The sequence below is a fragment of the Protopterus annectens genome, chromosome 8.part1 (assembly GCF_019279795.1).
Source record: "Protopterus annectens isolate FY-2018-M chromosome 8.part1, PAN1.0, whole genome shotgun sequence".
In the NCBI taxonomy this organism is placed as follows: Eukaryota; Metazoa; Chordata; order Ceratodontiformes; family Protopteridae; genus Protopterus; species Protopterus annectens.
The window spans coordinates 358,344,209-358,371,936 of NC_056742.1; the positions used below are offsets into that span (position 1 = coordinate 358,344,209).

The window sequence follows — 27,728 nt, forward strand, 5'->3', positions numbered from 1 at the left end:
TTTAGTGGTCAACCATCAAAATGGTTCTCTCAGAATGGTAAAATGACTCTGCCCATTAGGGAAGGATGATTTGTTTTATTCAAAAATTTAATTATCCTACTGCTGAACTCCAGCATGGGAGTCTCTGCCTAACATAGCACTCCTTATAGCTCCAGGCATCCATGAGTCCCATCTGGATGTTAGGCTGGTTGATGACTGTTATCACACAATGGACCTTTGACTACTTCAGCTTAAAATCTGTTATTTTGTCCAAGGGCCCATGCTTGAGTACCTGTTCTCTCTCTGTTTACAGTTGTGCTCTTTGCTTTTGTACCATAGTGACCTCCTTGTGCAAGCTACAATATTTGACTAATGCTTTTTTGTTCCTAAACCTTGATTTCTTGCAGACCTCCCAAGCAGACCATGTTTCTCTAAAGCATGCACCTGCATCTCCTACTTCACCACTGTTGCTTTCAGTCCATAGCAAGCATAGTGGCTTTCCAAATGCAAACTGTCAAACCATATCCTGATGGGTATTGCATTGTAGTGGGTTCCTGTTTTTGTAATACAAAGTATCATACTGCATGAAGTGCTGTGCTACACTGTCATTCAAGATAATGGGGTGCATTACTCACCCACCCCAACTGTTTTTTATTAGAGCAAAGTCTATTGTCACAAATAAACCTGCATTATCATTTGATAATGCTGATGATATGAAACTCTATTGCACCTTAGGGGTATAATTTCCTGACACCAGCCAATAGTGGATCTTCCTGCATGTAAGCAAATTAGGTGAGATAAAAGAATACTCACTATTACTGGGGTGATGCAGCCCTCATATGTCAATTAAGCTGAGATCCTCCATAAATGGACCAATGAAACTTTTGGGTTTTAATGTGCAACTCACAATACAGATTTGTGCTGGCCACGGTGAAGTTGAGCACATCGATAGAGTCTACTGCTAGCAACATTGTTAACATTCAACCTTGACACCTGTGACCAAAATCATGCTAAGAACTCTGACAGAGCATAATCAAGATGATAAATACAATCTTCAAATACTTTCCCATAATGAATTTTAAACAGTGATAGTGCCCACTTCCTTTTCCTGACCATGGCCTTTTGCAGTAGCCTCCAATCCCAGAGCAGCATTAACAAGTATTTTACTCTAGCTTTATCAAAAAGACTTTTAATTATGTGCCCCTTTTAAAACCCATTAATCACCCTTGAATGCTTCCTTACTAACATAATCTCTTATGGGCATAAAACATCAGCAATGGATTTAAAATGGAACCTTTTAATTATACATCACCTATATAACAATTTAATATCCCTAACATACAGATACACATGCCACCAATAACCAATGAAAGCTAAGTTTTCCATATTGCTGTACATCCAGGATTCTGCCAAAGGACCAGCTGTGGGTACAGTGAGATGTAAGAAGTGGATCTGCACTGCCACACAACACAAGTAGTATAACAATAGTCACATGGGGAACTGGCTCATACTTGGCTTCAGACGCATGAAGTAACTTGTATCACTGCAAACTGAAATCTTGACTGTATGAATTTCAGAATCCTCCTGCTCCTCTTTTCTTTACCATCTGCAGGTTCTGAATCCTGACTTTTCATTAAGTTCCTGTTATATACATCTATTCCTGGTCCTGCTGAGATAGGGCTACATAACTCTTCATGAATCAAAGACTGGGGGAAAGCAGGTTAATAGCTGTTACACTGGGGTAGTATGTCTTCATCCTGAGCTACATTCTCAGTGTTATCCCTCTTCCTTACAGAGGGAAGTGTTGGAAATTTTTCCAGTCCCAGTAGTCTTCTTGGATCTGTTGGTACTGGTTCTTATAGGAAGAAGTATTTTGTTCCATAACCACTTTGTAATTTGGTTACATCTAGAATTATCAAGTTGGAATACAGAAATTGTAATGCTTCTTCAGGATTATTGAAAAGAAAATTCTAATTGGACATTTAAATGGAAGGGTAATTCCATTTGTTAGGCATAGACATATTTCTGAGTTAAATGTTTACACTTTTTGACTGTCAAGTAATGCAAAATCTTAGAAAAAATGAAACTTGGAACAATATAACATAAAAGGGTTTTCCTGTTTGAAAATAAACATAGTTTTCTTTTTGTTAGCATAGTTGGGAGTAAAAAAAAGATCCTGCGTGATAGAGCCAGGTTTGGCCTTTGATGTTTCAAAAAATTTATCAGAGCTCTCGGCTGTTGTAGGATGCCCTGATTCCAGGCTCAGAGTCTTAACAAGCTAATTTTCTAGAAATCTCTTTCCAGTCATTCTACATCCTCCTTCAATCCCACCAGCATCATGATTTTCTGGTGAAACCATTTTTTCAGGTAATATACAAATAACATAAATGAAGAAACTGCCATAAGCAAACATACAGTATTAGACTTATAATTAGTGAACTGCTTAATTGTAAATCTAGAATAGCTAAGACATTTAGCCCTATTAAAAATCAGAGGGCTGGGCTTGTGAATTGATATTCTTCAAAGTGTGTTTAGCAATGCATAGTGCTATAAAAATAAAAATGTGTTAACTTTCAAAGCAATAAAAGCAGACATTTATTAAACTGGTTTGATGATCAACACTAAAACTAAACAACCAGAAAAGCTTTATGAAGTATGTGACAACTAACTGGGGAGAGAAAGCAGAAAGATATATGAAGCATGAAGAAAACATAGATAATTAATACAAATTAAAAGGTCAGTTACACTAAGGATTATTTTATTTACTTTTGCTTGGAATTTGTTAACTAGGGTAGAATAGTGAGAGATCACAGTGGACCTAGTCTCATCTCAGCCCATGGTGAATAAACATTATAGACAAATGACATTATATACTGAGTGAATGACAAAATGCAATATACACATATATTATATACAAAGTGAACAGATATAATAAAAGTGAATATCATAGATGACTTGAGGGTATAATAAAGACAATAGATAAATGACATTATATACTGAGTATCTGACAAAACACAATATATCCATGCTTTAAATGCAGGGTGGAAATCAGAGTTGGTAAGCCGAAAGAATCACAATCAAAGTAGAGCCAGGAAAAATAAAAAGTTTAAAAAAAAAGTAGAGTCAGAAAAATATGCATATAGGGGAAAATGGAACAAAGAGGTCAAGGTGTATGATCAGGATGAAATGTTGTATGCTATTACAAGTAAAAGCACTAGGTTTACACATTAGTAGTTATAGGTACCAAAACAATTAAATGATACTATTTTATACATGGAGACAGGTAGGTCTTTTTCTGTCAGAAAACTATTGTAGTAATAGAGAAAAGGATGGTTATTTGTCTTTAAACCATTGTATTCCACTAACAAATAATGAGCTTTGTGGCCTGTTAATAATAGATCAGATACTTGATAAAATAACCAAAATCAACAGACCTAACAGCAGTAATTAATGCTGGAGATGTAAAACAAATTTAAATGTAGATGGATAATACATTTTTGTAGTTTTCCCAAGTATTAGAGAATATTGGGAACAAGTTCTAATATTCCGTCAAGAATTATGGATGGATAGATTTACAGTAACTTTTTCTTTTGGCTTTTTCCCGGTTAGGGGTCGCCACAGCAGAACTCGGGTCCGCTAATGATTGGTAGTGGATTTTTACGTACAGGGTTACCAGCCCTGACGCACAACCTTCAACTAAGGCAAGATAGATTTACAATAACTAATATGTATAATATTATATAATATTTATAAACTGTGATAAAGGGATAACCATCAATATCCTATTCTTTGGATTATAAGAAACAATTGTTTTAAAGATTCAAAACCAAAATTTGTTTGTTTTTTTCTTCTGTCTGTGTGGAATTACATATGATAAAAAATCAATGTTATGAAAACATTTTAAATACTAGCCAAAAGTTTTGCCCTTTTTAAAAATGTACGATGATGATATCTCACAAATTATTTACACTTGAAATACATTAAATGTGCATAGTAATAATCAGTTAATGCTGATGCTATTTAAAAAAAATGCATAAAAAAATGCATCAAGGAAAACTTATAGTGGAAATAATTTTGGTTAGCTATCTCAGTGATTCAGAAAGAACCCTAGCACTTGCATTAAGGGTTGCATTAAAACAGGCTCTCTTTTTTTCTATGATGTGGTACTATTGTATTCTCAGATAAATGATCCACAATGAGTAAAGATCTCATTATTGGTTATCGTGCATGTCTCTGAATCTCTGTTTATTACTATGGCTGCAAATCAGCACTTTCCAGCAGAAGTCAACAGTGGTGACTAATGTATCATATTAGCACAGGCACCCCCCTTTCAGTATCTCACACACACACACACACACACACACACACACACACACACACACACACACACACACACACACACACACACACAGATAAAACACATAACCCATACCTGTCAGTGTTCTCAAAGTGTCCCTGATTTTTTCCTTTCCTGTCCTGGTTAAATCATGACTGATTATAGTTGGTCATTAATGCCAAACATTACATTTTCATGTACCTTCATTGAAGGCTGTGCATCAGGGCTGGTAACTCGGCACGTAAAAATCAACTACCAATCATTAGCGGACCGGAGTTCTGCTGTGGCGACCCCTAACCGGGAAGAGCCGAAAGACGCAACAACAACTTCGTAACTTAAAGTAAATGCAGTGTAGTACAAAATCTGCTATACTAATGACTTTCTAAGTTTGGAGGAGATGATTAAAATCTCTCCTCAGCTGGGTGTCTTTGTATCACCTTTAATGCTGGCTTTATCTAGATTTGTTGCTCTACAAGGTTGAGAAGCATGCTTTACGTTCCCTGTCCTTAGTCCTGGTATCTCATGAAATGTTGCAGGTATTAAATACTGCTGTAGATCCTAGCTAGCAGTCCCCTGACCCATGTTTTTGGTGTTCTACCTGGTGGCTAGTGGTCTCCCATTTCCATGTCCTCAGTGTTATTCTCTGATATCTAGTGGTCCAGCAATCCAGTGCTGCAAGCTTTGCTCATTCCTGTAGGTATGTGTAAAAGTATGACAGCTTCATCAACCCATCCACAGACACACAAATACACATGCACATTTAAACATTCATTCCATACACACACACACACACACGTGTACACACAGAAAACACATACAGACACATGCATGCACGTGCGTGCGCACACACACACTCACACACACACACACACACACACACACACACACACACACACACACACACACACACACACACACACACACACACACACACACACACACAGTTACCCAACATTACTTGACCATTAAACTCACCAGCAGTTACCTGTACTGTGATGGACAAGTATGGCCTTTTGACCATGTTCATTACCATGAATGGCTAGGACCAGCTGTGCTACTTTTCATAGCTGAGCAATTCTCTGAATTGCTCAGCTGCATAAATGCATTATCACAGGCAGTTCCAGGGAAGTGTACATAGCTAATTATCGTATGCCTGTCCCATGGAATATCTCATTAGCCTCTAGCATGGCCACAGAGAGAGACCCCCCCCCACAGTGCTGCACATGTTCATGTTGCAGCACTATGGTAGAGCTGTCCCTGAATGCAAAAAAGAGTCACTATGAGGTGTATATCTCATGTACTCCTCACAGTAACATTTTTGAATTTGGGACCAGACCTTTTTTTTTTGTTTCTATTGTCCAAAATAGTTAACATGTATTAAACAGAGAGATGTTTAAATTTATTGTTTGACTGAAACTATAATATAAAATTGATTGTTTGAAATCTTAACTAATAAAAATAATAAAAATTAGATAAGGGAACAGGATAACTTAACTAAATAATAGAGAATCTTCCAGACTGGAAAAGATGATATATTATCAATATAAACCCCATTAAATTGGGCTAAGGATTTGAACTTAAGTTGTATATTCTTGAGAAGTCCTGAATCTTGGAATGGTGGTATCCTGGGGCTGGTTCCCATAAAAAAGAAAGAGGAATCAGAGATCCAAAAGTACATAGACATTTCACTTTATTAGGCAGTTTGTTAATGATATCTCTGTCTTTGATATTAAACCATCTAAAGGTTTCATTAAAATAGGTGATTATGTACACCAATTACAGTTTGCTTATTGACAGAAGATTCATCTACCTTCTAAATACCTTACAGCTTTCAAAACAATGTACAGTATCAGATTTTATTTGCTGTATTCTTGGGTCCAGAATAAGCTTTAGATACTGCAAAGAAATACATTTATGAGAGAGAGTTAAAATGCAGAATCCCCCCTGGAGTTTTAGTAGTGTTATAGCAATAGCCTACACAAATACAGCACATGTTAGTAGAACTATAAAATTAAAAGTTAATCAAGAAAATGACAATAATTACATAATGCAAATATAAATACTGATACCTAGGTTCTTTTTGATCTACATAAATAAGATCATTGATAAGACGAAACAGATAAGCTTAGCTATAGCAAATATACAAGAATAGGCAAACCACTTTATTCAGCACATTGATGATTTGCAACATAAACTCACAAACAATAAAATAGTGAAAAAATAATTTTCTTTATTGCACGCATGCATTATACATATAGTTGCCACCGCAGCTTGATTCTTTTACATATTCATTAGATCATGCCCTATACTCTTCAGTTCTGATCGCTCAATCATCCTTTTGAGTATTGTTTTGTATGTTGATCTAAAATGCACCATTTATTTTTATGAAAACTACTTCCTTTGTTTTTTCAATGAACCCCATCTCTTGATCTATTTCAGTACTTCATATCTTAAGTCTTCTCAACTTTTTAACATACTTAGAAGAGTTGTGAATTTCGTCCCATTCTTCTTTTGTAATTTGGTGTTCTAATCTTCCTTCCCAGTCTTTTCTAATCTTCTCTGCTTGTTTTATTTTTTATATAGCTATTATGTATTATACAATGACAGGCTGATAACATCGTAAAACGAGCACGCTGATTGGCCAGCCCAACCAGTGTGCCCATTAAGAATATACAACGGAAAAAGGTCCGGTTGCCCGGACTTTTTTCTGTTGATATATTCTTTAATTTTAAGGGTTAAAAAAAAAAAAGCGTAGCAACGGAGATCTTTTTTTCTGTTGCTTACTTTCATGAGCACTGGTGTACTGGGTATGTGTGGGAACGCAAGTTCCAAACACATGCGCAGTACATCAGCAATGGCAAAGTGGAGCTGTCCAACGGCAGAAGGACAGCACGGCGCCGTTATACAAGGACATTATTTAAGAAAAGTAAGTACTTTTTTTCTTAAATAATGTCATTGTATAATAGCAATAACCAACTTCTGGGTGTGGATAATGTTGGATTTACCCATGGTTGTCTTTTTTTGGTCACTCGGGTTTCGCCTTCATGACCAAACCACAACAACCGTGGGTAAATCCAGCATTATCCACACCCAGGCGTGTGTTATAGCTTAAGTATTTTATATTAATCATTAATTGTCTTTTTCTTAATGGCATCTTCTGTTTTTGATTCCACTAAAACATACCAGAGTTGGACTTGCTCTCAATCCCTCCCCCCTCTGTGTCTGTATTCTGCCTACCTTCTCTGATATGGACGCCATTCTGTGATCAGCAGTTCAAACACCTGCTTGCCTTCTTCCCTCTTATCTCTTTTGCTCCTAGTTGCATCTCTCCTTTATTAGTTTTCTCCAGTTACTTCTTGCAATTTCATGCCTGTCTTCTGCCCTCCTTGTTTATATGTATCCCTACTAGCAACATCTCTTCTCTCCACTCCCTCTCTGGTTTAGTTTTGATAATGTTGTTCATCACTTTATATTCTGTATGAATATTTCTGTTCTCTGTGAAGGCTAGCTTCCAAAACCCATAATTTCTCTGTGTTCCTCATACTTCCATCTTGCTGCACTATCATCTTTTTCTACATTGCTCTATATCCTTCTACTTGTGCAATATATAAACAAAGTCTGAACTCTGTAGCTGTATAATTTTTAAAATCAGGTGATCCTAAACCATCTTGTTCAATAGGAAGAATCAATGTATTCCACTTTCTTTTGCTGTCTTCCCTTCCCAATTTTTTTTTTTCAATGCTTATCTATAATTCTCAACTTTTCCTCTAGCAGATAAAAGTATGATTGACCTATGTACATGACTAAATAAGCTAAAAACATTTTCACTGCCTGTATCTCTCTCTCTCCATATCCATGACTATTAGTATACAATCTTTTTTTTAATATTCTGCTTGGTCTCTTTCCACATATCCTTAGTTGACACAACAGAGTATTTTCTAATCTATTTACCTCATCTTTTCATATCCCCATAAATATGGGTGTTGAACTAATTCATGTGAAGGCACAGTCCAGGAAGCAAACCAGAGATATGATCTATGCAAATAACAAGGTGCAACTCCTGGAGGACACCCTCTTAAAAGGACTATACACATAAAATATAAATCACTGAGGTCATATAAGATTTAGACATCTGTTGTTATGGTAAGTACCTCACGTAACTGTCTTTTCTTTTGGATAAACTCTGAATGATATGTTGGACATGTGGGTACATGTTCCAGATTATAAAAAGGAGATCTGGAGAAATGCATTACTGTGCTACACTGTGGACTGGGGAAAGCAATTAACTGCCCTTTTACCACAATGCTTCAGATGCATAGCAAGATGACCTTTAATGGACATGTCAGTCGCAGTCTAAGTGTCCAATACATGTACAGTACCAACACTTTAAAGAGCCATGACCTGGACCATGAGTCAAGGTTAAGGGAAATATAACATGGGCAGGTTAGTATACTCAGTAAACCAGCTTTTTTATCTGGAAGTATAAAGCTATGTGGATATGTGAAGGAAATCCACACAGGTGAAAGGAGAACACACAGATTCCTCATAGAGATTGAATGAGGTCAGCACTGGGCCCAGACACTGACATTGTGTAGTAAACTTGTTTAATTGCTGAACCTGTCATTTTACATCTGAAGATGTTTTACTCTAAACCTAAGTAACCACCCAATTCTGAAAATGTTGCCTTTTCTATTTCAGTGTTTACATGTTTGAAAAAAGTTTATACAGTTGGGAAATTCAGTACATTTTTTTCAAATGTTCATGGTGGCTCTGAGTTAAAACTTTGCGTTTTGGAGTGGACAACTCTGGTCTTACTTCATAGTATATAAGTAACATTTCCATCTTGGATGGAGACCCTTTCAAGTTTGGAAGATGGTCACCTTGATACTTAAAAAAAAAATGTCAGATTCGAGACATTAAAAAAAATAAACTACTGCCAAATAGTTTGGCACCTCTTTCTAAAGTATAAGCAGTCGGGTAAAAGAATACAAGGAAGCTCATATCATGAAGAACGGTACCCAATATGGGTTTTTAGAGAGGGGATTTAAAATAGTTAATCTCCATATTTCTCATGCTTGACCATATTTTTCAAGACTGTATAGCTTCAGGAACAAAAATTGACTTTTTTAGATCTGGCTAAGGCTTTCAGTATGTCAGTATACAAATCTCTTTAGAACTTAAATTTGAGAATGGGTCTATGTACTTATCTGGAGGGTTGATTACACAGTAGTAAAACTTGAATAAAGTACCAAAGATGAAACAAAAATGTAGGGTCCGTCAGAGCTACTTAAGTCATTCCTGAAGTGCTGATGACTAATATGTGAGACGTTTGTCCACAAACCATGTTTGCAGACATAGCTGTGTTCTCTGGATTGGCTACTGTGATGTTGAATAATAATATGTGACAAAAATATCTGAGTTGTCAAAGTGCTTTTTGGAAAACATTTAAATATTAAGAATAACTGGATCATTTGAAATTTACATGATTTATGTAAAACAACTACTGAATTGTCATCTAGATCTCTGTGTTTGAGCATTATAGGTTATTTTCTTTCATTACTATATTACACAGTTGAGTGGTAAATATGCTTCATAATTAACTATATTAAAAAAATCAATAAAATGGCATTTAAATGCATTGCAAATTAATTGTATATGCTTAATGTATTAATATTTTAGGTTGTAGTTATCAGGAGTAAAGTTTGTTAAAACTAATTAATATATCCGAGATGTAGGAGCATTTATGAGCCTTTTTATATCACTATTGTATGACAGACTGAAAGAACTTTTTGGCTGACTAAAACACAAAATGTGCCACTTATAGTAGGTATACTGATATATTTACCTGTTGACATTTTAATACAGATTTACAAAAACAATTCCAAGGTACATAACTGCAGTATGTAAACCATTTATTTTAGAAAAATGTAATATAAAGGTTTCTAGGACATTTTATTGAATATTATGCCCAAACATAGATCTTTACTCTATTCACTGAATGTTTTATGTATAAGCTGATATAATGATTAATTAATATTGTTTTGTTGTACTGCATTTTGTGACAGTTTGTATACAATGCTGAGAAAGGTCCATTGGACAAGTCCATTAATGCATTTAAAAATTACAATGGAAACAGTATTCCTTTCTTGTATCGAAAAAAACATTCACAGGAAAGAAGAAACAACAATGTAACAGTTTTGAAATTAAATTATTTTGTTGTCTTTCTTTCTCATATTTCCTAAATCTAGCAGATTCTATTTTAGTGCAAGCTCCTCCCGTGGATCTTAATTTTTATAATGAAATATATTTCCATTTTGTTTTTACATGCTTACAGGTTGAAAAACATTGCAATGTATTCTCATTCACTGCCCATGATGTATATATTGATGTTCTACACAACTGATGTATTTCTGAATACTGAATACCATCTTTTTTTTTTTCCTTTTTTTTTTCCTGTGTGCAGAGACTGTCTGTACTGTCTGCCCATGTGCCTTTGTCCTTTTCTAGAAGTGTATATGTAAATAAATATGATACAACTAAAAGGTCTAGGTAAATTATTTTGAAGTTAGATATGATAGATAAATGAAACAAACCAATTAGCATGCTGTAAGGCCTATAAAATGCATTAAGAAATGTAAACTAACTGAAACAACTGTTTCCATTAAAAAGTAAAAACAACTATTTGAATGCATGTTCTATATGAAACAAACTGTACCTTATTTCTAGTAACTATGTAAGTACTAAGCAATCAGTCTGCATACCTATTCAAAGGGTTCCTCTAGCCACTAGGAGCGCAAGAAAAGGTAGGCTGGGGAAGAATTTGAGTCTGCCTATCCAGTTATCTAGACTTATCTTGAAGGTGGCAAGGGTGCCACTCTGCTTGACATATAGTAGAAGTATGTTCCAGGGGTGAATGACCTTTTGGAATACAAATTTATCATGCCAATGTGTTTTAGTTATCTGCTGATGAAAGTTTTGTCCCTTTAATGAAGTATTTGAAGTACCATTAGTTCTGTGAAGGAACAGGAGGTCAGATATAGGCTGTACCTTTCATGGCTCAAAAGGCTAGACACAGATCTCCATGGCAGAATCTGTAAGAGAATGAGTATAGAGATAACTAAGATTTTTATGGCCATTGATCTTTTTACTTATGAATCATAGGATTGTAGGAGGTTATTAGGCTAAGGACTAGAGCCTTTTTAAGCCCAGCAATTTGTGCCCCAATATTCCTAATTATCAATGTCCACAGACAAGAATGGCTTTGGTATATGCCTGTGCCTTAGAGAATCTAAATACTGTGCCACCCCATATGGGCTACAGGCAACAAGCCAGGGGTGAATTTGCAGTTTTCCAACCATTGGTCCAAACAGAATTTGAACAGGCTTAGGGAAGAGCTTTATTTGACCTGAATGAGGACTCTGTTCCAGAGAAGGGGTAATAAATGAGACATATACCTGTTCTTCCAGCATGTTTTGTTTGTCACAGACAGGTCCCTAAAGTTGTATGATATGTTTAGACAAATACATGACAAAAGGTGCATTTTATTTAATAATAGGTCTGATTAAATGTGAGTAAAGGGGAATTAAGACTTCTTTGGAACTAGTCTAGTGGAGATGCCTTTGGAGATTAGATGAGCAAGATAAAAGGCATTCCAAGCAGTTGTGGAGAAATGATGATCAAATGTTAAGGAACTTTCAACAAAAGTGCTTAGATCCTTTGCAACAGTGTCTGATGGAGTGATGCATCCTCCTATAAGTTAAGTGACACTGTTTAAAAAATATATACATTTCTTTTGAGACCATTGACTTTGCACCAGTTAATATGTTCTAACCCATGTTGAAGGAATTGTGAGTTAGTTGAAGATTGAATAATAACACACAATTTATAGTAGTCTACAAACTTAGTTAACTGTAGGCCATGATTTCTGGCCTGAATATCTACAAAATATATACCAAATAGGAGAGGTCTCAAAACTGTGGTGTACCACTGTTAACCATTTTGCTTTCAGAAATTGCACCTGCAACTCTAACCACATGAGTTTTGACAGACAAGTTAGCTAGTCAATGAAAAATACAGAGATTCGAAGTCAGATTTACAAGACTATCAATAATTTCTTCATGGGAAATCGTATCAAATAACTCTGCCAGGACCAGATATGCTGTATGTACTGCATAACCACTTAATGAGGTTAAAGAGGCAGTATCTTCCTTTGACAAAGTTGAATTGATGAGTGTCCATTGTCCAGGTTAATGAAGTCTGAGATAATCTGTTCCATAGTTTTACATATGAGGCTATTGAGACTAATTAATGTATAGTTACCAGGATAATGACTTTACCCTGGTAACTGTACAGACTATCTTGTGTTAGCCAGAGCCTGCCTGCACTTAGTGGGAGTAAGTGAACTGGTTGGAACTCATCTGGCATAGGGTGTTTAGCTAAGAGCTCAGGGTCAAGGATTGATTGGTCATTTCCAGTGTTTCTATTTTACTTTCATTTTTGTGGTATTTAAACCCCACATTTGCACAGGTTTGTGCTTGTTGCATGTCACACACTGTCACTGCGCTGTTTTAACTCTTTGCAAGGTATCTCAACTGCATTTTTTCCCTTACCAGCGCTCCTATGTAAGTGAGGCCCTCGCTTGAGCTACTGTATTGATTTTATCCAGCCCTACTCACACCTATAGGTACTCTCCTCAAATAGTACTCACTCTCCTGTCCCTGACTTCTCTTCCACAGATTCTGACAACCATGGATGGACAATTTCATGTGGTTTCTCTTGTTAGTTTGGTCTATATTGGAATTCTGAGACAGTGTAGCAACTGCCTGATCAACACAGACAACCCTCTACTACTACCACCTAGGAACATGATATTTAAGAGATGCAATTACATTGAGAACCTAGAATCCTTGCTGTCTCAGTCACAATCCAGTACATCTGGCACTAAGAAGGTTGTCTGCACAAACACGACAAACACCACACCTCTAACACCACCCACACCTGTACAACACACTCTTACATATGAGAAGTTTCTCAACAAAAACATACCTAAACAAAAGAGACCTTTGAAGCAAACACACACACACACCACACAGTACACACACCTGTGTCTCACAGCCTCTAAGGCCCAGCCACAAACCCAACATACTAATCATAGGAGACTCAATTGTGAGACTCACAGATGTGCCCCTCACCAGGCTAGACAAGGAGAAAGTCAAGGTAAGTTGCTTGCCAGGTGCTAGACTCTGCTGTATCACGCACACACACAAGTCTCAACAACGGGTACTGTTATGACCGTGTCATAGACCATGTTGGTGTAAATGACTTGAGATGTACCACTCTGGACTATATGAAGAGAGATATGATTGAGCTTGCTGAATATGTGTCCCAGGTAGGTATGTCCCTAGCCTTAAGCAGCATCCTACCATCACCCAGAATGATGCCTCATTATAAACAGAAAATGATTGATTTTAACAATTGGCTTAGTTTCCTGTGTCATTCCAAAGGGATCTAGTACCTGACAGCCTGGGAGGACATGATTGACAGACCATAATGCTTTGCCAGAAATGGCTTTCATCTGTCCCCATTGGGCTTCAGCCTTCTGGCAATGGCTCTTGCCTCCCTCATAGTGCCTTTTTAGGCAAAGTCATGAGCACAAAATTACAAACATGAAAAATTCTTCTAAGCAAAATTTAAAGGTCATGCTGCTAAATGTTAGGAGTCTTAGCATGAAACTGCACTCATTGCAAGCATTCCTCACCTTGGAGGATGCTGACATTTGTGCAGTCACTGAAATCTGGTTCAAAGCTGTGGAGAGCACCCCAGCATTACCATACTTTCAGACCCCAAATGGAGGACTACAAAGCCAAGGGAGGTGGAGTTTCAATATTTATCAAAGACATACACACCTCCAAGCTGGTCAAATGGTATGACGCACAGGAGACACTCCAAGTGCAATTAACTGTTGACAAATTATAGCTAGCTACAGACCCCAAACCATGAGTCAGAACGCCCATTCCACCTATCTGGACTTACTTGAATCCATCAAGATTCAACCCTCTACCCTGATCCTGGGTGACTTTAACTACCCAACCATAGAGTGGAAGACCTATTCAAGTCCAAGCATGAACACCCAGAGATTCCTTGACTTTGTCAGTGGCAAAGCATTGGATCAGCTGGTCAGCAACCCCACGAGAGGTCAAAATATCCTGGACCTGGTACTAACCAACAGGAATAGCCACTGTAGCACCCCTACAGTGTCATCCTCCTTAGTAAGATCCAACCATAAAGTAATCACTTTCAAAGTCACCATCTCCCCTGACCCCTCCTTTGTCAGGGTCAAACAAATAAACTTTTACAAAGCTGACTACAATCTCCCAAGAAAAGGTATGAGCAGCTTCACAGCTACCATCCCTTCAGCTGGAACTAACACTAATATTCAAGCCTTCACCAAAAAATTATATGAGCACCTACATAGCTATATGGACTCAGCAATATCTGACAGGACCAAATCATCTTCCTCAAGGAAGAGTAAACATGTCTGATGGACAGCAGCAATAAACAAACTCCATAATAAAAGAAAGAAATTGCAGTCCAGGACCAAGAACCAAAGTCTGAGCATTGACTTCATCCCAGCCGAATGGAGGACAGCCACTGTCATCCCTCTACACAAAGATGGAGCACCCACTGACCCAGGCAATTTTAGGCCCATCAGTCTAACTAGCCTGATCTGCAAGGCCATAGAATGCATTATCATTGACCTTATAAACAAGGACATTGGCAACTTCCAAATGCTTGACCCCACACAGTTTGGTTTTGTCAAAGGGAGATCATGCCTATTAAACTTGGTCAACTTCTTCAAAACAGTCAGCAAAGCCATAGACTTTTCCAGTGGTCTGTGGCTGACCATATCTGCAGATGACACAAACTAATGATCTCAAACTGAATGCCAAGAAATGCATCATTATCCCTTTTTACATTAATAACAATGTACTAAGTATCCTTATCAGATCCATTAACACCTGTTCTATACAGATAGGCTAAAAGCCCTGCCCCTCTACTCAGTCTCATGCAGACTGCTCAGAGGTGACCGGTGTCCGGCATACAAGGCCATCTCAGTCCCAGCCTTGATGGAGTTGCTGCATATCCATAGGTCAAAATCCACTCAGACAACCTACATGCAAGGACGGAACCTGGTCTGTGACATTAGTTGAACTTGTTGGTGGGATAGATTTGTGTCACAAACAAAACAGGAATAGCACGTAGTTAAACCAGGTTAAGGGGTACTGAAGAAACAATCAAATAATCCAAAACCTGGAAATGCAGGGTTGAGTCAAAGTAAAAGCACTTCATTCCAAACCAACTCACAAAGCTTTCAGGACACTACCTGCATCAGTGTGCATAGATAGATTTGTGTCCCAGAGATGCCCCTGTCTGTGGAATATACTCCCTCTCCATGTTGAGCAGAGTACCTCTCTAGCCCTTTTAAGAGGAACCTAGACAGCTGGATGGGACACATAAAATACATCCCTGAGATCCCACCTGTGTCCCTGCTGGACAGGGTTAATAGGTGCTGACTTTGTGGGAACATGGGCAAAATTATTGGCTAGGCTTTTAAGGGCATCCAGGTCAATAGCCTAGTATCATCCTATGAACCTATGAACGATAGCTGCTTTCCAGGCTTCAGAAATATAACCAATTGAGAAGCTGAGATTAAAGAGTTTAAGCAGGTTGCACATTATCCATTTGTTTAGTGTCTTATTGTTTAGATTTCCCAAATTTCTATGTTGCACATGACTGACACCATATTTTGCTTATATTTATTTTTGTAGGGATTGTTTCTTTAGATAACTGGGTAAGTTGTTACTGTGTTAATTTTTTGTTTATAGGTTTATAGATTAGTACTAAGCTAACTGCCGTTGTGAGCCATTTTAAGCCTAGCCAATTATCCTTTGTGAGACACAAACCCTGAACCTTATTCTTGTAAGGCAAGCACCTTAACAGTTAGGCCACCCTTGATAATTTACTGACTTGACTGTTGCTTTCATTTGAATGTGATTTTACTGAAAATAGCACTATTTTCTCTTCAGAAGTAATGCCTTTCTGATGTTTAATCTAAAATAGTTTAATCTAAAATAGTTTCATCTAAAAGTTACTGTTTGCAGCATACTCTATATTGTACCATGTTGGGTTTTTGGTTGAAATGGGTCGGCTAAACCATCCCACTGTCTTTTTTAATTTAAAAACATAAGTAACTTTTTCAAAATGTCTTAAAAATCAAACATTTTCCAACTGCACACTGTCTTGGATTCCATATGGATCGTAATTTTCTTTTCTTCAACTTGTTTGTTTAATGCTTCGAAAAGGATTGTGTTGACATCTCTCCTTCCCATATGTGGTTTATACAGAGACCAGTCAGCTTATTTTATTAGCTGTGTTAATGAAGTATTTATTGCCTTTTTGCAAAACTTTCTCTCTAGTATTCCATTGATGTTCCAGGCTAAATTAATGTTGCCTTCTGGATTCCTTCCTAGTAATTTGCATAGATATTTCATAACACTCTGCATTATTAGGACCTATTGTATACTGGCTAAGTAAGCTGATCCACTGACCATGACCCAGACCTAGAAGTAGACAGACATTTATTGATTAAAACATAATGCATAAAAAACAGATCAAAATGTTTACTGGAAAATCAGAAAGGCATTACTTCTGAAGAGAAAATAGTGCTATTTTCAGTAAAATCACATTCAAATGAAAGCAACAGTCAAGTCAGTAAATTATCAAATTAGGTAAGTGTGCACAGACAAAAAAATCACAAATATGTGTGTATGAATGTTAACACTATTTTTTCACTTGTACCGATTCACTTTTCCAAGCATAGTTGCATGCATATACCCAGGTTTTGTATTTGTACATCATAATGATAGCACTTCCTGCTTTCCAGGGTACAGTGCATATCATGCATTCATATCCATTGGCAGCTGTAGGAAAGTATCAGCGTTTTATTAACCCCATTGTCTCTCAACAGATTCTACAATACAACTTTAGGGCTGGCTGAAGTCCTGGTTATACTAAATAAAATCATCACATTATAGCCAGTTATGGATCTCTTTCCCCCCTTTAGAGCATGCAGAATACCTTAACCAGTTAGATGTTGTTGTTTGTCTTTCGGCTTTTTCCCGGTAAGGGGTCACCCCAGCAGAACTTCGGTCCGCTAATGATTGGCAGTAGATTTTTACAAAATGCTGAGGTGCCAGCTTGACGCCCAACCCTCAACGAAGGAAGGCCCATTTACGCACACATGTCATTTGAATGCTACCCAACCATGGGGAGGACATGCAGACTCCACACAGAAGGCACTCCCAAGCCAAGCCGAGAATCGAACGGGAGAACCTCTTGCTGTGAGGTAACAACGCTACCACCGTACCATTGCAGAAACACCTTAACCAGTTAGATAATCAAACAAAATACCTTTCTTATGGGTGGTTTCAACTATCCACACATAAACTGGCAAGCATTTACTACCAACAACAAATATGCCCCAAGATTTCTAGGCTTTGTAAATGCCCATGCACTTGACCAAAGCTGCCAACCCCCCCTTTCCATCAGAGGTGTTAATCTTCATGACCTTATCCTCACAAACACTTATCCCAGTTGCACCACCCATATATTACACTCTCCCTAGTCAGAATTGACCATTTTGGTGTGATCTACTCCATGAAAGCTTGCTTTTTGGTCCCTAACAACTCCTTTACATTTCAGGAATTATTGCTAAATCAGTTATTTACTGATCATATTGATAATCAGAAATGGTATAGCTCCCCGACAAGCCCTGTAACTGAGGCCCCTGCCTACTGCTCCAGATTTTACTCCCTCTTGGATAGAAGTAGAGAAGCATTAGTATCAGTCTCTTATAAGTTTAATGGCAACTTTAGAACTAGAGCCACAAGGTGTAACTACCTCAACAACAAACTTTGTAATAAAAAGAAATAACTACTGGCTATCATTAAAGATGTGCACTTCGCAATTATAAAAAGGGAAATAAAAAAAGCAAGGAAGCCTCTCAAGCTTGCCATTAGGAAATATATTCCAGCTATGAACTAAGTATTGTAACTAATTCAAAAGACAAGCATAAGGTTGTTTTTTGCTGTATGAGGAAGTTTAGAAGTAACCTACAATTTTATAATGAACTTCTATTCAATGGTACCTCCTTTTCCAAGCCCAAGGGCATTGCTAAAGTTCTTGTAGATAAATTATCTACCATCTTCAGTCCTTCAACCCCCTCCTCTAACCTCTCCATTCCCCTGTTAAGACCAAATTGGACCAAATCCTTTTGGCATTTTCCAAAATTAAGAACACTACTTCCATGAAGCCCAGCAATATCTCTGGATGTCTACTGACAAATGCAAAGTTTCACCTTGAAAAACCTTTCCACCAAGTCTTAAACGTGAGACTCAGCAGAGGTTATGTCCCTGATGTGTGGATAAATGGCAGTTGTGGTGCTCTTACATAACCGTGATCTCTTTACTGATCATGGGAATTATATGGCTGTGGAATGTATTACAGAATCTCTAATAAACAATGATATAGATGACCTTACATCCCTGAAGACATCAGTTTGGCTTTTTAAAAGGCAGACCATTGTGCCAAAACTGATTGATCTCTTTGAAAGATTTACTGAGGCCATGGATAAGGGACATACTCGCCATACTACTTATCTGGACTTTGGGAAGAACTCTGACAGTATCCCCCATGCTTGGATTATTAACTCCCAACTTGACATTAACATATACATGGTCCACTGGAATGGTAATTGGCTGTATGAGAGATCTCATACCATTAAGGTTGGAGGTATTTGCTATAAACAGAAAAGTTTTGTGTGTGGTATCCCAGAAGAATCTGTCCTGGGTCCCCTCATCATTGTATATGTGTCAGTATGTGTATATGTGTATATATATATATATATATATATATATATATATATATATGTTTGTGTATGTGTGTGTGTGTGTGTGTATATATATATATATATATATATATATATATATATATATATATATATGTATAATATATATGTGCACCTATTCAGAAACTTGAAATTGATGTGGTCGCGACCATATGACCAAGTTTCTGAAAACTCAAACTTTAAAAAAAAAACACAATCTACCTCTTCTTTTTTTTTTTTTGACATTTTTGCTGGGGGGCAAGCCACTCCAAGATTGCACTACAGTGGGGAAAAGGGTAAGTTATATATACACATACATACATACATATTTCTGTGACATAAATTTGAATATTAAGGACCTGTGGCTAACCTAGGTTGCTCATGAATGCAGACTAGGGGTGGTTATTCTTTCTCATACTCATATTTTCCAGCAAGAGCAAGAGCTAGAGCAAACGAATGCATGCATACCTCTTAACTATACAGATTTTTGGTCTTTGCTTGTAAAATTGGGGTTTTCTGTCAAATCCTCAGCAAATCAACGAGAAATGGAGTCAGAAAATAATGACAGATATTTGAGTTGTAGACTTCATACCTTCAGAAAATGTATGGCAATGCAAAACCTATTCTATCAACTTTCTAAATTTGTAAGAACAATATTTAAACAGTGTCCCTCTTTTTATTGGACCTTGTCCCTACTTGTAATTCTTTTTGCAGTGACCCTAATGATAATGGACATCAGCTGGGTATAACAGCCCTGTGTTTCTAATGCTTAGTCAAACACTCTGCTTGTGCTGTGCTGACGAGGTCATAACAAGGCCGAAATATCCATATCCACAGCTGGTGGGGTTTGGCTTTATTGGCCTGAAATTGTCCAGTAAAATGACAAAACAAGTCATGGGCATTCAGAATTGCCAATGAGCTGAAACAGCTGATATTCATGAGGATCATTTGCATATATCCCATGTGCCTCTGATACAAGAGGTTTGAGAGGTCACTCAGTGGAAGTTCTAGCTTTGCTGGAGTTTTCATTTTGTTTTTACTGATTGTTTTTTCAGCGACCTTCTCACTCATTGTTTTGGTTTGTTGTTTGGGATATTTTTGCAGTGACTCTAATGATAATGGACATCAGCTGGGTATAACAGCCCTGTGTTTCTAATGCTTAGTCAAACACTCTGCTTGTGCTGTGCTGACGAGGTCATAACAAGGACGAAATATGCATATCCACAGCTAGTGGGGTTTGGCTTTATTGGCCTGAAATTGACAGTAAAATGACAAAACAAGTCATGGGCATTCAGAATTGCTAGTGAGCTGAAATGCCTGATGTTCATAAGGATCATTTGCATATATCCCATGTGCCTCTGATACAAGAGGTTTGGGAGGCCACTCAGTGGAAGTTCTAGCTTTGCTGGAGTTTTCATTTTGTTTTCACTGATTGGTTTTTCAGTGACCTTCTCACTCATTGTTTTACTCTAAGAGGTTGAGAGATACTAATGCATGGTGTATTAATCATGGGTTTACCCTTAATATTAAGAAATGCATCATAGTTTCCTTTGGTAAAGCTAACATTACTATGGCTAATCACATCAATTACATTTCAGAAATGTTTGACACACTCATCAGCAATGTGGGTACACATGTTGATAATAGGCTCTTCTTTGATGAGCATGTCTCTGTGGTTGTTAGAAAATCCTTCTATGTTGCCCAAGTTATCTTTTGTCATATTTCATCATGGTCCATAGAAAGTTATAGGTCCACTTTATACATTCCTTCTTAGGCCCATTACTGCATATAATGCACCCTTCGGCATTTATCTCACTAAGTACCTAAACCAGCTTGAGGGACCTCAGCGTTTCCTTACAAAAAAAAAAGATCTTTGGATTCTGTATCTTTAGCTTCTCTGATAGACTAAAAGCCCCCTACTCATTGTCATCCAGACTCCTGAGGGGTAATCTCTGCTTAGCTTTTTGTGTTAAGAATAACACAGCCCTCCTTAAACTCCTTTATGTAAATGGAATCATTCTTGTGACTTAAACCTGTACTGCTACATCAGCAAAACCAAATGTCATGACCCATACCTAACACAGCATATCCTTCATTTCCAGAACAGGCCATTCTTGCCTATCAAGCAGGTGATATTGTTGATCTCCTGTAGTATTGGAAGATGTGGCTGTACTTGATGTACCTCTTTGGCAAAAAGTTTAGTAAAAAACTAGAGGTAGCAGCAAAGATGAGTCCAAAGAATTCTGCATTTATGTCTCAGGTCAACTTAAGAATGCTCAACATTATGTCATAAAGACCAGTTTTTTTCTACCTGGATTGTTTTATTTATCCCCTATGATTTTTAATGAATTCATTCTCATTATATAAATATCTATAGATGCAGATTACTGATTCATTTCTACTAAAAGTCCAGTTGTATGTAATTCCCCATAAGCTGAATTGCTATGCTTTTGTATACCATTTCACACTTGCTCATTTTGTATAATAGGTAGCAGTCTCCTCCCACAAAAAATCCCTGGGATATGCCTTTTTGTAGGGAGCAATTCTGAAATGTTGTCCTTTCAATGAAATGTCTTTCAACAGAATGGACTAGGCCCAAAAAATAAATGTTTAATTATTTTTATGGTTGTCAGTATTATTGCTGGCTTACACTGGGATCTGTCTTGTGAACATGCCCTTGTGAACAAAAGGAATAAACGCATACTTAAAATTCAACTTTTCATCTGCATTAATCATAATAATGCAATAAAGAAAAATGATGCATTAAAGTGGTGGGCAAGTACAACCTATTTTTTTCAACATATTCTACAACACTGCTTAGCTTTCACTTTTAATACATTTTGAGACAGCTTCAAGTCTTTTCAGGATACAAAATTAATGAAGCTAAAATAAATGCAAAAGCTGTAAACTATGTGCCCACGCATAAATTGGTTCAACAGTATTAATATTTATGGGGACATAATAAAATGAAGTACTGCAGGGTATGGGTTAAAAAGGATTCTGGTGTATCAGCTAAGGATATGTGAGAAGAAACTAAAAAGATAACACAAAAACTAAGAAACTAGAAGCTCTGTTTTATGGATATGGGTAGCAGAATACAAGCAGTTAAATGTTTTAGTCCCTTTATTTTTATACACAGGTCATGCATATTTTAACCAACCAGAGTAGAAGTTGTGGATGGCAATTAATAAAGAGCTGAATGATTTTATCTGGAAGGGAAAGATGGCAAAAGTCATGTGGGATAAGTTGATTCTTTCAATAAAGCAAGGTGGTTTGGGATTCCCCGATTTAAAAGGGTATCTAAGAGGTACACAGCTAAGGCTCCTATACATAGCACAAGCAGAAATTTATAATTTAAAGTGGAAAGGGATGATGATGAAACCAGGGTGAAGCTCAAGAAACAAGGAGAGACTGGGATTTAGGATACATATCTTTTAAGAATAACAATAACCACACAGAGCATTATGTTCATAAAGTGGCAGAAAGTATTCTAAGAACTAAACCAACATGGGAGTAGAGAAAAGAGATTTTGCCAACAGGGATGTCTGCAATTAGGGATACAGACAACAGGCAAGAAGGGGCTGGAGTTTTTTGCAGAAAGTGGCAAAGGATCCAAGGTACTGGGAGCAAATAATAAGAGAGGGAAAGGTACTAGAATGGGAAGAGGCCAAGAATTTATTTGGACTGCAGACTAGAGATTGCCTTCCATATCAAAGACTGATATCAGAGTATAGGCAAACAGAAATAAATACGGGAATCCCAGTGAAAGACCACCACTGGTAGAGTTTTTAGTAGAATCTAGAACAAAAGTTGCTGTTAAAAAAGGAATAATTAGTAGAGCGTATAAAATATTTTACACTTCCCAGTTTAAAAATCCTTACACAAACCTGCTGAGCCAATGGGCTAGGACAGCCCAAATACATGATGTCATACAGCATAAATCATTTAAAGAAACATTGACTATATAAACCGTGTTGCACAAATGGAAATCTTGACCATGTAAGAAAAAATAATAACATTTACCATTAACAACCCAAAACAAGAAACGTACAATTAGAATGGTAAATAATACCTAAAAGTAAACCATTGTTATATACAAATAAATAAAGTATATACAATATAAATATGTAAAAGCTAAAAATATATATATATTATTAAATTACATTATATTTATATAAAACAAGATAAATATATGAATAAATGCATCCTAGAAGAGTAGCTCACCCTACTTTGTGATATAATGCATGTAAAAAATTCCTACTCAAAAACAAGTATAAAAGAAAAATCAGTTAGGTGTTTTAAACAATTAGGTAAAACGAACTGCCGCCCCTATCTTGCCAGGGCTTTGAGCTTCAACAAGCTCTTAATAGATAAAGCTTCATTCAATCCTGGGAAAGTGTATGCAGCAGTTGCAATTTGCCATTCCACTTCAGCCTCTTCTAGTTTAAGTTCCCAGGGCCCCCCCTCTTTTGTTGTGTTCTACTAGTTGCAAAACAACAAATGAGAAATTATGACTTGGGGAAAATGAGAGTGTGTCTGGCTAAAGCACTAGTGCTGGTTTTATTCATAATTCTGTACTCTTGGTCATAAATCATCTGTTTTAGTTTCCTTTGAATGTTAATTTCCATCAGGATTTTCGGGAACCCAGTGGGCCACAAAGTCTTCATTCGAACAAACCAACCAACAACAGGAGAGAGCCCCAGAACAGAAAACATTACAACAGGAGGAGGAGATGAGTTCAAAATCTCCTAACATCCTTTTCAGTTCTGAAGGGGATTTCAAAATCTATAACTTTAGTTCCCTGCACATTGAGAAGGCTATGGTGGATTTTTTCTCAAAAGGTTTAACATTTGTACCTGATAGGAAGGCCAGCTTGGTCAAACTTATCATTGATTTAAAACTTTTTGTTCGTAAACTCAATTTACGATTAATCATGGGTGCAAATTCACTTCTCACACAAGGGTGTCCAGCCTTTTTATTCCACCTATGCATGAATTTCTAGCACTCTTCGAGAAAACTTGTGAAATTGATTTTAGGAGAATGTTCACAAGTAATCATCACATCAGTAACATCCATAAAAATATTACTTCGGATGAATTTGATTTCATCAATTTACTGAATATTTGTCAAGTGCGTGTCCTGCAACCTGACAAAAGTGGAGGTTTAGTGTTTATGGACCAACATGACTACAACTGTAGGATGAATTTGGTCCTGGACAGTACAGCATATGAAAAAGTTAGTCGCAATCAGATCAATGGAGTATACAAGTCTATTAATGGGATTCTTTCTGACTTGTTTCTGGAAGGGAGTATAGACATTGATACATACCACTACCTATCTATGCCTGCTCCAGTAATACAAACTTTTTTCGGAACCCCAAAGATACATAAATATCCAACTAATCCACCGTTTAGACCTATTGTGGACGGCTGTGGTTCCATTTCATATGCTTGTGCTAAATATGTTGACTCTAAATTTAAACCAATACTCAAGTTGGAACAACAAATTTGTCAGGATTCATGGCACTTTCTTAAGTCCATTAATAACTTGGACTTTAATGACAATGTAGTGTTTCTTACAGTGGACATTAAGGATTTATATACTGTAATCCCTCAACAAGTTGGCATCAAGTGGATTAGGGATTTTTTGTATATGAGAGGCTTGGACAACCAAGAGGTGCACATCATTGAAACACTCCTCGAGATTGTATTATTTAATAATTTTCTTTATTTCAACAATGAATTGTACTTGCAGACAAGTGGCATTGCCAATGGAGCTGCATGTGGAAGCAGTTTTGCTAACACTGTTGGCTTACTGGGAAAGGTCCTATTTGTTTAAATCCCCTACCTTTAAGAACAATGTGGTCTGGTCTGATACACTAGGTACCAAGATGACATGTTCTTTTTATGGAGGGGTGAAGTGAATTTGATTGATGAATTCATCAGTGAAATTAAAACCTACACTACCTTTTTGGATATTACCTTCCAAATAGGTACAGATTACGTTGATTTTTTTGGATATTCATCTAGCAAAGGACCTTGGTAACCATAGATTTAGAGCTACCATATACCGTAAGCCAACTTATACCAACACCTTTCTGCATTTTTCCACTTGTCATCCTTTACATCAAAAAAAGCAGTGGTGAAGGGACAAGCAGTAAGGGCTGCTAGAATGGTTAGTGATTTCAATGACTTTTTAACTGAATGTGACTTGTTAAGATCCATGTTTCACAGGAGAGGGCACCCTATAGTCTTTGTGGCCACTGTGTTCGAAGAAGTCATTAGTAAAAGGTCATCAGGCCACTTCACCCCTTTGTTACACAAAGGTTACAACGTGCCAGGATCCCACACTAACATTCCAGTATCTCCTGTTTTGACAAACACACAGGAAGGGGACAAATCAACCAAACTTTTAGCAACTTACTCACTTGAATCTAGAGTCGTTAGAGAGATTGTCAACAAGAACTAGGCATTCATTTCGGATGATCCCCACCTTAGAAGATCTTTAGGCTTGACACCCCAACTAACTTTTAGGAGGGGGCGTATACCTGAAAGGCATGGTTGAAAGGCCAAAAAGAATTTTTAAATTTAACACAGGTATGACAAAATGTGGGAGATGCTGTCAATGCAAGTTTATTAAATTAACTGACAGAGTAAAAATCAGAAACAAAGTCTATTATATGCATGATAGATACAACTGTGACTCTCAAGGGGTTGTTTATGGAGCTTTCTGTGACGGGTGCGAAACATTCTCCTTTGGGAAAACAGAGAGGAAACTAAAACAGAGGATTTATGCGCACGAGTACAGCATTATGAATAAAACCAGTACTAGTGCTTTAGCCAGACATACTCTCATTTTCCCAAGTCATAATTTCTCATTTGTTGTTTTGCAACTAGTAGAACACAACAAAAGAGGGGGGCCCTGGGAACTTAAACTAGAAGAGGCTGAAGTGGAATGGCAAATTGCAACTGCTGCATACACTTTCCCAGGGTTGAATGAAGCTTTATCTATTAAGAGCTTGTTGAAGCTCAAAGCCCTGGCAAGATAGGGGCGGCAGTTAGTTTTACCTAATTGTTTAAAACACCTAACTGATATCACAAAGTAGGATGAGCTACTCTTGTAGGATGCATTTATTCATATATTTATCTTGTTTTATATAAATATAATATAATTTAATAATAATTATATATATTTTAGCTTTTACATATTTATATTGTATATACTTTATTTATTTTTATATAACAATGGTTTGCTTTTAGGTATTATTTACCATCCTAATTGTACATGTTTCTTGTTTTGGGTTGGAAATGGTAAATGTTATTATTTTTTCTTACATGGTCAAGATTTTCATTTGTGCAACACGGTTTATATAGTCAATGTTGCTTTAAATGATTTATGCTGTATGACATCATGTATTTGGGCTGTCCTAGCCCATTGGCTCAGCAGGTTTGTGTAAGGATTTTTAAACTGGGAAGTGTAAAGTTTTTATTCGTCTGAAGAAGCTGATGTATTTGGTTCAGTGAAAGTGCTTACATTCATTAAACAGTTGGATACTCCATTGCCTGCTCGTTTTCTTTCTTTGTTCCGGTTTTGCCAGTTTGGATTTTCGTTTTTCAGAGCATATAAAATATTGCATGATAACTGTAAAAATCAATCATAGGAAGTTAGAAAATATTGGGGAGAGAGATTGGATAAGTAATTCACAAAGAAACAATGGTGGGATATATGCATGTCTCCCAAGTATGCAACAGAGCCTAAAATAATTAGTATCTTTGGAAGTGTTAACATAGGTATTTTATACCCTAAGTAGACTCCAAAGAATTTTTCCTCATATAGATAGCAAATGTTGGAGGTGTGATGGGGAAGAAAGTGGTAACATATTTTCTGGGAGTGTAATAAGTTGGCAGACTTTAAAAATTCCCTGCAGACTAGTCTATATCAGAAATACTGGGTGAGAAAACTGGGATAACTAAGGAAATGATTTTTTGAGCTATGATACAGAATTGGAATTGCCTAGACATAGTAAGGCCTTGCTGAGTCTAACTATGGTGGCTGGCAAAAAAGCAATTACTAGAAAATAGAAACCAAAGTCTGAACCAGCTCCACTAGAAGTAGTGAATATAGTAACAGAGATAAAACCACTGCTAATGGGATCTTTAGAAAAGGGTAGCAGCAAATTACATAGAAAAAAGTGGGAATTATGGGAGTAATACATGCAATGGAGGAATGAGGTTTAAAAGCAGGCAGGATTTGAATGAGCTATGTTATGTTTGACTGACAATGACTGGATAGATTATAAGTGTTGTATAATGTTTGCAGTTAAAATTGTCAATATGGTTTATTGATTGCCTATGTCATAGGTGATAATTTAATAAAGATGTTTGTTTAAAAAAGTGAAAGTTAAGATTTTAATGTTTGTGGTGAATTGGTAATCAGGACATTAATCAATGTTGTGTGTTTCTCTGCATG

General features: G+C 36.9%; 1 protein-coding gene across 1 annotated transcript in view; it reads left to right on the forward strand.

The window, feature by feature from the left end:
• The window catches only part of LOC122810357 (putative sodium-coupled neutral amino acid transporter 8), a 572,913-nt gene that overhangs the window by 436,002 nt on the left and 109,183 nt on the right, over positions 1 to 27,728 (forward strand). The gene's annotated exons all lie outside the window — the stretch shown is intronic.